This window comes from Pinus tabuliformis, chromosome 8, assembly GCF_031772625.1.
Source record: "Pinus tabuliformis cultivar Carrire ecotype Pingquan chromosome 8, CPIR1, whole genome shotgun sequence".
In the NCBI taxonomy this organism is placed as follows: domain Eukaryota; kingdom Viridiplantae; phylum Streptophyta; class Pinopsida; order Pinales; family Pinaceae; genus Pinus; species Pinus tabuliformis.
In genome coordinates this window covers 1,258,382,071-1,258,395,680 of record NC_142294.1, presented here as the reverse complement: position 1 = coordinate 1,258,395,680, position 13,610 = coordinate 1,258,382,071, and the positions used below count along the sequence as shown (strand labels likewise).

The 13,610-nt window shown below is 38.1% G+C and overlaps 1 pseudogene; it reads right to left on the bottom strand.

The window, feature by feature from the left end:
• Window positions 1-11,270: 11,270 nt before the first annotated feature.
• On the bottom strand, window positions 11,271-12,712 carry LOC149239955 (tubulin beta-6 chain pseudogene; annotated as a pseudogene).
• Window positions 12,713-13,610: the final 898 nt, after the last annotated feature.

Genomic DNA, 13,610 nt, shown 5'->3' with positions numbered 1-13,610 from the left:
GACTTTTTTTGGGTTTCTTCTACTACAATTGTTGCTAGAATGCATATGTTGATTGTCCAGATTTTTAAAACACTTCCTATAATAATTTCCATAAACAAAACTACAAGATACTAAAATCAAGTTTATAAGGCAAGAAAAAATAAAGATAAAACAATAGGATAACCCCCTTTCTTTCCAAAACCAACCTTCTATGTGTTCTTCTATGCAATAGGCGTAGGGTTTAATGGAAGAGATACAATAGAAGATGCTAGATTTTATCAGAATATTAGGGTTGTAAAAATTTTTCAGAGAAGTTGATGGTTGGGATATTTTAAGAAGATATTATGATGATGATGATGTGGCCCTTGAATTTTCCTCAACTTTCAGAACTATAGGGGGAAAGTATGTGACTGCAGTGAGAAGCAATACATAAGGACTACCACTAAATATTGGAAAGATTTTAAAGTTGATATTGTGAGGCATGAAATCATCTAACAACAATTATTCTTTACCTTTTTGGGCTTAGATATCATTGTCACATTTTCTGCTTGAAGTGGACGAATGAAAGCCATGATTGAACAAAAAAATGGAAACAGAGGCAATGTTGAGAAGCCAAACTCAAACTGCACAACAAACACAATATTATATTAGTCTCCAAAAGCATACAATTTAGTACACATATCAAGCTGAAATTTATATAAAGTCCATGAAATAACAAAACCTAAAATAACAACAATACAACTCATGAAAGGAGTTTTTCTTTAACAAATATGAATCCTTTCCTTTTCTTGAGTCACACTTACTACTTTTATGCCCTAGTGTCGCATTTTCTTGAGCCAAAGCATGTAGTCATCTCAGGGCCCAAACCACTTAGCAAACAAGAAATAAAACAATCAAGCAGCCAAAAAATGTATTGGATTTTGGATATGCAGAGACAAACTGAAATATGTTGAAGCACAACAAATGCATCCCAACATATATCCTCTTTTTGTTAAACAATCATGTTCTTTTAGGACACTTTCCACTCATAATAATTCAAAATCATGCTAGCAAACAAAACAAACTCCAAGCCTGTCACACGAAGAATAAACCTCCTTGGAGTTACCAAATCTTGTCCAACACTATGGTTTTGATTTCAAGTCAATGTTATAAGATACAACCAAACTAATAAAACATACATGAAAATACATCACAAGTTGAAGTAAAACAGTCAATTTAAAAACTCTAACATACACCACAAAAAGACTATGATAAAATAAAAACAAAAGATGGCAATCAACATTGGCTCAAATAGAATCCACGATGAGATGAGTTATAACTAGTAGCAAAGAATAGAAAGAGGTATGAAAAACATCCTGATCTCATTATGAATGCATAAGTAAGAACAATATTGAAATGAAAATAACAAAGCCATAAGATAAAATCACAACCTAACACTAAAGATGGACTATTATCACCCTAAGAAACTCTCCTAGGTTGTATCTCAGAGATGCTCGAGAACATTACAAACTCAAAAAAAATGTTGGAAATCGGCGAATGGAAGGAATGATGCATATTCAAGCCAGATAACCACTTCTACTGTGCTTAACTCTAGACATGGGTGAACACCCCCAGACTACAAGGCTTTAGACTACCAATTCATCACAATTTGAGGATTAAGTGAACATAGAGAATACTGACCACACCAACAGATGCACAAGACCATGTGATGGCTGGCTGCAACCACTAAAGAGGTCTACAAATCTATTTCCTAATGCACAGATAGGATGATAGTTCTCTCGCATTAAGTGACCAAAAACCTGCATAACACATTCAATGATACATACTAGATTCTAACACAGAGGTGGGATGACAGCCCCTCTATTGCTAAACATCAAGAGCACATGAAAAATGCATAACAGGCACAACCTAGAATAGAGTAGAAATGGAAAGTGAGCAATTAACAGCAAAAGAAGCTTGTATTAGCTGAAAGTGAAGACCAGACATTGCAACTATCAAAGTAGTCACAGTCTCTAGAAGTTGAACCTTACATCAAAACTACAACCATCAACCCTGATTACATCTCTTTTCTGGGTATATATAGAGTTTCATTACAAAGATATTTTTCTATTCAATGCGTGGAGGTGTCATAATGGATCATCAACTACTTTTAACTCTCTAATGGAGTCTCTGTTACAATTTGACTGTGTTCTGCAAAGGAATTTGACCTTGTTGGATGCTCTATTGTCCTTCTTGAATAGGCAGAGTGTTGCATGAGAGAAGCTCCATAACTGATAAATGTGTTTATCTATTCGTGCTCTATACTTTCCTTCCTCGACCATTCTTCATGCTAAATGTGGTTGTTGAGGATCTAATGTGCCAGGTACTGGATTCTGGCCTCCTTCTACCTTCGGGTACATGAAACAGGCTATGGAAATGGATATTATGGCAGAGGCATGGCGGAGAAAGATCAACCATTGAATCGCGTGGATCGACGGCGGGAAATGATTTGTGGAGGGTATCGGGAAAAACGGGAGCGAACAAACATGAGCCGTCGGATCGCGGGGGGATAGATCCGACGGCTATCGAGCAGAAGACTAGTGCGGGAGATAACGCACAGGGATGTGTGAGACGGGCAGTAAGTGGTATGTATCACACTGCTTACGAGGGCAGGGTGGTAATTGTACACGGGAGCACGATCACAATCAGCGCTCGATATGTGGCGGATGGGACAGGAGCAATACCGTTTTCCCTGCGACTTAACGCGTGGGCAGTTTGCGGGATTGGGAGCAGAAAACGCCATGGGATCGTGTGACAAAAGGTTGGACGACGAGGGAAATAAATGGGGTTTAACTTGCAGGGGAAAAAAAGGTTTTGGTGGTGGGGACCATTGGATCGGGACGATCAATGGCTGCGAACGAAGGGTCGCGACGGGTTATAGAAACATGGGGTCTCATGATTGTGGTTACATAATAGCTAAAACTTGGTGCCTACACTATTTAAAGGGAATATGGATTTATACAGGGTTATAGAGGAAAGAAAAGATAGCGAGGGCTATGAGAGCATAGGTGGAGTGAAGGGGAAAAATGGAAGCAGTGAGGTGAAAGGGAGTAAGTGACTGATGTGAGCTTTCTTTAAGCACAAAAAACATGGCCAAGTTGTCTTTGACCCAACAAATGTCGAAGTATGTAGCAAAGCTAACACTGTCTCCTTCTGGAGATGAGATCCTCCCTGTGAGGTCTCAAGAATTGCAGACCAAAGCCTTCATACAAAACAAGCTTAAAAATATTACCTAATATTCCATTGGGCATGGAGTCTAATTAAGTCTATGCTAAAACCTGCAAAAGAACATGCTTACAATCATCAAGGCCCAAAAACCTTAAACAACATAAATCCTTAAAAATTAGCCATCTACCGGACAATCAAAATTGTTTCTCCTCCTCTTGGCCCATTCATCATAGATCTGCAAAATTGGGTTTATTTGATCATCTACCTCAAACAGTTTAGGACATTTGACCTTACCAGGTAGAGATGATCCAAACTTCATCCCCTCTTTGTATGCTCTCCTCCTTGGATGTTCTTCATGGGAGCTTTTGTACACCTGCTGAAAAACCATGGTTATTGTGTACTTCTTTGTGTCATTTGTGGCCTGCACAACTAATATGAATGGTGAACCAATATATTCTTGTGCGGGGGACATAGAGATATCATTTGCTCCTACATCTTTCTTAGAACAACCTGCATCCAAGGAGGAGTCCCAAGATTGTGCACCCTCTTCCTCTGTGATCTAATAAACTTCCCCTTGAAGCTATGCAGAGGCCACCTGGGCAGGTTTCAGAATATCAAGACTGAGGTGATCAGTATCAGCCTTGGGAATGGAGCTATGACCTACCTCAGTGCCTAGGGGGCAATTATGAGGGATTCTCTTTTGAGCAGACAGAGAAACATAAGATGATGGGGAGCTTTCTTCTCCCTTATTGATCACTGGGCTGGGGACAAAAGCAGGTTGGCTAATTTGCAGATCTTCATAGTCATTGGAAGATGGGCTAGCTTTAGGCTCTAGGTCTTCGAGGATAGTGGAACCTACTACTAATTGCTTATGCTGATATGCTTGTTGTTCTGCAGGTACAACAAACTCACGAGTAGTGCCTCTGGATAATGACTCTTCATAGGCAGCTTTGGCTAAGAAAGGGGAACTGCCCTCGTCTCCCAAACCATGGACCTCATCCTCTTCTTCAAAATGCTCTTCCTCCATGATTATGCTCTGAAACATGGGCTTCACCCTTTTGTCTTCTTTAGCATTTTTGCTTCTTTGCACAATCTACAACTGCTCCTGTGCTCCTCTATATGGATTTGGAGTTGGAAGAGAAGAGTCACAAAGAGCTCTTGCGTCCTTAGAATATTGCTCAGCCTCTGATCTGGAAACATCAGAGGCTAATAACTCTATCATCCTGGCTAATTTATCGATCTTAGGATCTGAGGATGATGAGAGCTCTCCTCCCTATCTTCTCCTTTCATCATCACCTTCAAGTCTTTCTGTAGCCATGATGTTTGATTCTACTTCAAAGGCTACACCTTGCATATTAGCCAAAGAAGGACATCTTCTTTTTCTTAACAACAGGCAGAACTGAGAATCAAAGTCATTGGCATAAGTGATCATAATAGACGTAGGGGTAGGTTTGACTTCATCTGTTATTCTGTTGTACATAATGTTGAATCTGATATTGAAATCGTACAGCAGCTCACCATTCTCCCTCTGCAAGTTCCCAAATTCAGTATGATAGTAGAGCAGATCTTTCTTATCCCCCCAGTGCTTTAAAAACACATCATCTAATGCCTCAATGTCTACTATAGACCTAGGGGGTAATTCTCTAAACCATTTTCTAGCCTCCCCATCTAGGCTTTGGAAAAAAACCCTCATCCACACATCCTCTTCATTGATATCCAAGCTATCAGCATAGCTATAAAAGGACTCAAGGTGCTCTTTAGCTAATACTCCCTCTGCACCAGTAAACTTAGGCATATATTTCATATAATCTCCTGCAGGCATGGTATTTAAAGGGGCAGGCAAGACCAAGGGTCCATACCTAGCAGCAACAATTCTTTTTATCTTTATAGGAGCTTGCTGACTTGCCATGGTTGAGGTAAGTGGACGGCTACTAGTAGACTGAGTAGTATGGATCAATGAAATGGATAACGAAGATAGAGGAATATGATGGAAAACATGGGATGCTTTCTTTGGGCTGAAATCCTAAAGGGAAATGAATGAACAGGAGCTTTATGCATCTCTGAAGGTGATTTATTCACTAGCAGAGATACGTGGGATTTTTTTAGGCTTACCTGATCCTGATGCTCCTTTCTGTGATGTTCTCTTTGGTTTAACAATCTTCTCAGGGTCAGGCTCTGGAACAGCTGGTGATTTCTGAGGATTTCTTCGAGTGTGTCTCACAAACTAAGCCAAGACTATGATGTGGAGTCACCAAAGGTTGGCCTTCCTCCAGTGGAGTCGCCAGATAGATGATTACAACCTAAAATGTGCCCAGACCTTGTCTACCATCAAAATCTAGAACTGTGTCATATTCCATGGAAGCTAAGCTTCAATTTCCTCTCCTCGGCAATAGTGCCAATTATGTTATCACCCCAAGAAACTCTCCTAGGTTGTATCTCGAAGATGCTCGAGAACATTACAAACTCAACATAAATGTTGGAAATGGGTGAATGGAAGGAATGATGCAAATTCAAGCCAGATAAGCACTTCTACTATGCTTAACTCCAGACATGGGTGAACGCCGCCAGACTACAAGGCTTTAGACCACCAATTACTCACAGTTTGAGGATTAAGTGAACATGGAGAATACTGACCACACCACCAAATGCACAAGACCATGTGATGGTCGACTGCAACCAGTAAAGAGGTCTGCAAATCTATTTCCTAATGCAAAAATAGGATGATACCTCTCTGGCATTAAGTGAATAGAACCCTGCATAACACATTCAATGATACATACTATATTCTAAGACAAAAGTGGGATGACAGCCCCTCTAATGCTAAACATCAAGAGCACATGAAAAATGCATAACAGGCACAACCTAGAACAGAGTAGAAATGGAAAGTGAGCAACTAACAGCAAAAGAAGCTTGTATTAGCTGAAAATGAAGACCAAACACTGCAAGTATCAAAGTAGTCACAGTCTCTAGAAGTTGAACCTTACATCAAAACTACAACCATCAACCCTGATTACATCTCTTTTCTCGATATATATAGAGTTTCATTACAAATATATGTTGCTATTCAATGCGTGGAGGTGCCATAATGGATCACCAACCGCTTTTAACTCTCTGATGGAGTCTCTGCTACAATCTGACTGTGTCCTACAAGTGAATTTGACCTTCTTGGATGCTTTGTTGTCCTTCTTGAACAGGCAGAGTGTTGGATGAGAGAAGCTCCACAACTGATAAATGCGTTTATCTACTCATGCTCTGTACTTTCCTTCCTTGGCCATTCTTCATGTTAAATGCAGTTGTTGAGGATCTAATATGCCAGGTACTGGATTCTGGTCTCCTTCTTCCTTTGGGTACATGGGACAAGCTATGGAAATGGATAATATGGCAGAGGCATGGTGGAGAAAGATCAACCATTGAATCGTGTGGATCGACGGTGGGAAATGATTTGCAGAGGGTATCAGGAAAAATGGGAGCGGACAAACGTGAGACGTCGGATCGCGAGCGGACAGATCTGACGGCTATCAAGCCGAAGAGTAGTGTGGGAGATAACATGCGGGGCTGGGCGAGATGGGCGATAAATGGTATGTATCGCATTTCATACGGGGTTCGGGCAGTAATCGTACGCGGGAGCGTGATCGCAATCAAGACTCGACATGTGGCATATGGGACAAGAGCAATACCATTTTCACCACGAGTTAACGCGCGGGCGGCTCACGAGATCGGGAGGAGCGAACATCGTGGGATCATGCGACGGATGATCGAACGATGGGGGAAATAAAAGGGGTTTAACACGCAGGGGGAAAAAGGTTTTGGCGGTAGGGACCGTTGGATCGGGACGATCAACGACTACAAACAAAGGGTGGTGACGGGTTACAGAAACACGGGGTCATGTGATCATGGTTACATAATAGTTTAAACTCAGTGCCCCGATTGTTTAGAGGGAATATGGATTTATACAGGGTTACAGAGGAAAGTAGAGATAGCGAGGGCTATGAGAGTATAGGTGGAGTGAAGGGGAAAAATGGAGACAGTGGGGTGAAAGGGAGTAGGTGACTGATGCAAACTTTATTTAAGCATAAACAACATAGCCAAGTTGTATTTGACACAACAAATGCCGAAGTATGTAGCAGAGCTAATATGGACTATGAATTCATTCTGAGTTTTCTCCACTTCTTGTGAACACCTTTTTACCTAACTGCTCTCATACAATTCAATATTTTCTAGAGTGCTTATTGGCACATAGCTTAACAACAACTGGTAATTTAATAGTAAAATAAGTTAAGGTAACATATTTTGAATATGAAACAAATGCTAAAATGTACCCTGTAACCAAGTGTCGTTTATGTCGATGGCATCTTGCCTACAATTGCCCTCACATATAGTAATTGTACACCATAATTATAACACAAATTTTCTCTATGATTTGGCCAACCTAACTTTTACTCCATACTTAATACCAACTTGTATCATCAATTAGAAAGAAGTTAGAAGAAAAATAATAAAAGAGATCCAAAGCAAAATGCTCCCAGAATCATAAGTGGTGTTTAACATATAGTGGAAAACAAAAGATTAAAACAAACATTTCAAATATATATAAATACAATTGAAAATGAACTAAAACAAATGGGAGAAGAAGAATAAGAATGAGCACAAACCTAGGATGTGTAGTAAGACCGCATGCCAGTTAGAACTCCCGATGATGGAGATGTCCCTGTGAGTTTATTTTGATGAAATGTAAGGGGGAAATGACTTGCTCCATCATATGGAGCAGTTTGGGAAACAGATGAACTTGAATAAATCCCATAGTGAGATGTTGCACCTCCAAAACTACTATATGAGTGACTTCCATATCCAGAGGATCCATATGGACCAAGACCGTAATTCCCTGCACCTACTGATGCTTGACCAGAAGTTGTTCCTTGGAGAAGAAGTTGGTGGCCCAAGTCTAACAGTGCTAAAGAGTTAATGAATAAGGGAGGTTTATTGCAATAAGGTCTATAGACAAACTTGGAAGTGATGCATCACTTAATCCACATATGGATTTAGACTAGTAACTAGTACTGATGTTGGGTTCACAATATTTCAATTACCAGTAAGTGGCAGGTTGAATGGCCCATGACCCAATCCACCATATTGTGAAACATGATTTACATCACCTTTATCCTTCAAATCAGGAACAACTTGGCCCTGGTTTGCTGCAACTTTCTGCTTTTTCCCTTCAAATGCTGATTTACAAAAAAGTTGATGCCCATCTATTGATTTAACAACGTCTTCCAGGGTTCGATTTGTTGCTTCAATTATTTTGTAAAGAATAAGGGGGTATCCTTTCGACTTACCAGTTTGTTTGTTGACCACCAGGGCCTTCTTCAATGTCTCCATAACGAGAGAAAAAATTAGTCATTCTAGCATGTTGCATGTGTTCAGGAACATTACCCACATAAACCCTTCTTAAGTTAGGATCCGTTGTCGCTCGTTGAAAGGGATTAGCTAGTTGTATGGGTTGTACAGGTACCATGGGTGGAAGAAGGTGTTGTTGGAGTTGAAAGGGATTAACTGGTTGTATGGGTTGTTGAAGGAGTTGGTTCAACTACGATTGTTGTTGTGCCAGATTACGGACATGCATTCTATCATCAATCATCTTGATGTGTTCTTCCAACACACTCAAGGTACAATCAACATGTTTATATGTGATAAATGCAACACACTCAAGGCACAAGAAGCATGTTGAATAGATGTTAAAGTTGATATTGTGAGGCTTGAAATCATCAAAAAACAATTATTCTTTACCTTTTTGGGATTAGATATCATTTTCATATCTTCTACTTGAGGTGAACGAATGAAAGCCATGATTGAATAAAAAATTGGACACAAAGGCAATGTTGAGAAGCCAAACTCAAACTGTGCAACAAACAGAATATTATATTAGTCTCAAAAAGTATACAATTTAGTACACATATCGAGCTAAAATTTATATAAAATCCATGAAATAAAAAAACCTAAAATAACAACAATACAACTCATGAAAGGAGTTTCTCTTTAATGCCCAAAGGTCACATTTTCTAAAGCCAAAGCATGCAACCATCATAGGGCCCAAACCACTTAGAAAACCAAAATTAATACAATCAAGCAGCCAAAAAATGTATTGGATTTTGGATTTGCAGAGACAAACTGAAATCTATTGAAACACAACAAATGCATCCCAACGTATATCATCTTCTTGTTAAACAATCATATGCGGACACTTTCCACTCATAATAATTCAAAATCATGCCAATAAACAAGACAAACTTCAAGCATATCACACCAAGAATAAACCTGCTTGGAGTTACCAAATCTTGTCCAATGCTATGGTTTTGTTTTCAAGTCAATGTTATAAGATACAACCAAACTAATAAAACATACAAAAAAATGCATCAAAAGTTGAAGTAAAACAGTCAATTTAAAAAATCTAGCATACCCCACAAAAACTCTACTATAAAAGAAAAAGAAGAGATGGCAATCAACATTGGCTCAAATAGAATCCACAGTCAGATGAGCTCCAGCTCGCAGCAAAGAACAAAAATAGATATGAAAAACATCCTAATCTTGTTATGAATGCATAAGTAAGAACAATATTGACATGAAAATAACAAAGCCACACGATAAAATCTTAGCCTAACCCTAAAGATGGACTATGAATTCATTGAGATTTTTCTCCACTTCTTGCAAACACCCTTTTACCTAACCGCTCTCATACTTGAGTGCTTATTTTCACATAGCTTGAGATAACATTACCCTATATAACAAAAGAATCACGAACAAGATTACTGTAAAAATTTGAACATTTTGAGAATATTGAGTGCTTATTTGCACATAGCTTGAGATAACATTACCCTGTATAACAAAAGAATCACAAACAAGATTACTGTAAAAAATTTGAACATTTTGAGAATATAAGAAAAGTTGACTGTCAACTTTACTTTATATCTCTTAGATACAAAAAAATCTACAATCTACATAAAAAAAATATTTATGTATCTATAAAATTTAACATCTATATACAAAACAACAATCATATAATATATGAGATTTGCTGAGTGAATCTGAAATAATATATATTATGATATCTATAGAGTATATATTATTATGAAAGTTCATGTCCACAAACAAACATAAATTTATCGAGTGAATCCCACCAACAATAAAAAGCCATAGATTTTACAAATGAATCCAAATCCAACATATACACATTATAAAATCCCCCAAACAAAAAATCTCATGTCATAAATTTATCTAATGAATCCAACAATGCTATATCATGAATTTACTAAATGAATCCAGCATATACAGACATGGCTTAAAGAAACAAACTTCTTAAAAGAGAAATCAGGAGCCAACTTCCAGTAATAATAGATAAAAACTTTGAAATATAATTGGGCCTTGACCATATACTGTCTCCAAACTTATTAAAAGAGAAATCAGGAGCCAAATTCCAGTAATAATAGATAAAAACTCTGAATATAATTGGACCTTGACCATATACTGTCTCCAAACTTCTTAAAAGAGAAATCAGGAGCCAACTTCCAGTAATAATAGATAAAAACTCTGAAATATAACTGGGCCTTGACCATATACTATCTCCACAGATAGCAGATTTTATCTTGGCCCCCTACGTCCCAAACAGTGAAGCTCAGATTCTTAAACATTACAATCTCTATATTGAATCCTATAGTGGGCATTGTTCTCACGTACTCCCCTAGTTTGAATTTGCAGAGAATTGTTGTATTTCCTATTTACAAATCCCAAAAACATATTATAGTATTACAAATCCATTCAACACCATAATTATATAACATATAATATAGAGGAGTGTCCAAGCATGATTGAATTTCACATATAAGTTTGACAGGCAGTTACATCTTCTCAATATTTCAATATGATCAACAAAACCAAGGACATAATGTAGGAAACCAAGGACATAATGTAGGATTTGTATACAAATTTTATGCGTTCAATGCCAAAACCTTCGATGAGAACAAAGTAGACCATGAAAGAATAAGAAATGCAAATGAATTCCACAAACAAACAACTATTAGGCCTTGAAAAAACTATCGATTGTCGATGGCATTATGTAAGCCTTTGCCCAAGCATTCTTGAGCTGATTCTTCATCATCATAGTATTCATCATCCTCTGGACTAACATCCTGATATTTCGTGTATTCAGACACCAAATCATTCATGTTGTTCTCTGCTTCAGTGAGTTCCATCTCATCTATGCCTTCACCAATGTACCAATGTAAGAAGGCGCCCAACTGCTCGCTCACTCTCATGAACATCTCGTGAATGGATGTTGATTTCCCAATGAACGTGGACAACATCGACAGGTCTTTTGGTGGGATATCACATGAATTGGATTTCACATTGTTGGGGATCCACTCCATAAAGTAGGAAGAATTCTTGTTCTGAATCTATTCATCCACCTCTTTATCCACCTCATCATCTGTTCATCCACCTCTTTGGTGCTCATCTTGCCTCTAAACATGGCAGATGTAGTAAGGTACCTGTTGTGACATGGATTTGCAGCATACATCATGTTCTTGTAATTGCACATATGTTGTGTCAGTTCCAGAATGGTGAGGGCTCTGTTATACTCATCCTTCCAACCAAGCAACCTTACCTACATTGTAAGATCTAGACTTTGAATAAAGAGGCTCGATAGAGCATAGATCCATTGATTAAGTTTGCAAAATTGAAGGAGGACAGACGAAAATAATTGTGCTCAGTAGAAGAAAATTAAGTTTGAAAGTTGAAACAATCATTCAAAATTCATGTGACCTCTACCTGCAGAGATGACATTGGGAAAAAGCTAGGCCCGACATTATAAGTTGAAAAAAAAGTAAAAAGAGGCAAAGCAAAAAGCTCCTCCTACCATACATTTCTCATGCTTTTATGTGGCAACTATACAAAATACTACAGTTTGGAGGACATCGTGCGATATTGATAGATAGACGTGGTAAATAATTTTGTCACAGAATAATATTTTCCAAGGACATTAAGTGATCTATGGTCATGCAATGTGATCCCATTTTGCAGTCCGCAGCCTATAATGACATGTACAGTTTTAATGAAACAACAGCGTGGATATTTATGACTTGTAGCTGCCTCCTTCCCGACGATATCCTACAGGGAATTGTACAAGGAATCAATGAGCTTGGACCCTTCAGTATAATGGCCCTAGTCCAGTTATTTCCAGCCCCGAACTGGCCAAAAACGAAGTTATCAGGCCTAAAGTCCTGGCCATAAGCCCCGGTCCTCACACTGTCCATAGTCCCATAGTCCCAAGCTCAAGATCCATGAGCACAACATGGGGCAAAAATCTACCACAACACACCTCATTGTAGCAAACATTAACCCTTTCGATCTGTAGATCAGAATTGCCCTGGTATCTCCCGGTGGGATCGATCCCATGGTCATCACAGATAACTTCCCAAAACTTGGCACTGATTCGGTTGCCATATTGCCTGCCCTGAATGTGCAAGATCTCACGCATCTTTGCAATTTAAAACTTGCAACACTAAAAGACCAAACCCTAGAATAAAACCTCAACTGAAAAACAAAGGATTCGCATAAAACCAACACAAAAAGCACAGAACAGGGCAATGGGCAGTTACATCTACCAGCCAGAAAAGCCAATCTAGAACTATGAGATGGGTGTGCTCTAGGTGAGGCTATAACTGTTGCAGTTAAAGAAGGTAGTATATAGGTGTCTATGGTAATATAGACATGAGAAACACATTGCCTCAAACCCTTGCAGGTTATAAGGATTTAAATGTTTTAGGTTTTTAATATTTTTAAGTATATTTTTCTATTGGGTTTTTAAAAAAATTGACTTAAAATTTACAAAGATTATTGAAATTGCGAATAGAATTGCTTACAAAGAATATTGGAATTGTAAATGGAATTGGATATTAATGATAATTGTTTTAAAAAATTCATAAGAAAAAAAAAATTATACTCTTCTTGCATAGATATATCTAATATATAAAGTAAAAAATTTTGTATGTGTGATTTTGTGTAAAACGCATATTTTTAGTTGAGCATAATATGTTTTTGGTTGGAGACATAGACTATGTGAATATATGTTTTCTTAAGGAAGGTTGATTGTGTCTATTACAACAATCTAGCACCCTTCTATAATGTAAATTATTAAGCATTAAGGGGTTAGTTTTTTGCACCTAGAAAGGTTACCTATAACGACCACAAAAATTCTTCCACACATTTCTACTTCAATCTTGTCCAACTTGAGCAAGACATCTCTAATGATAAGATTACTAAAGTTTTCGAGTGGAGGCATGAGTTGAATATGGAAGAGTGAGCCTTAACAAAATGTATAGTAGTAGCATAATGGAATAGTGAGTGGTATGGCAAGTGAAAGATGAAGAAAAATC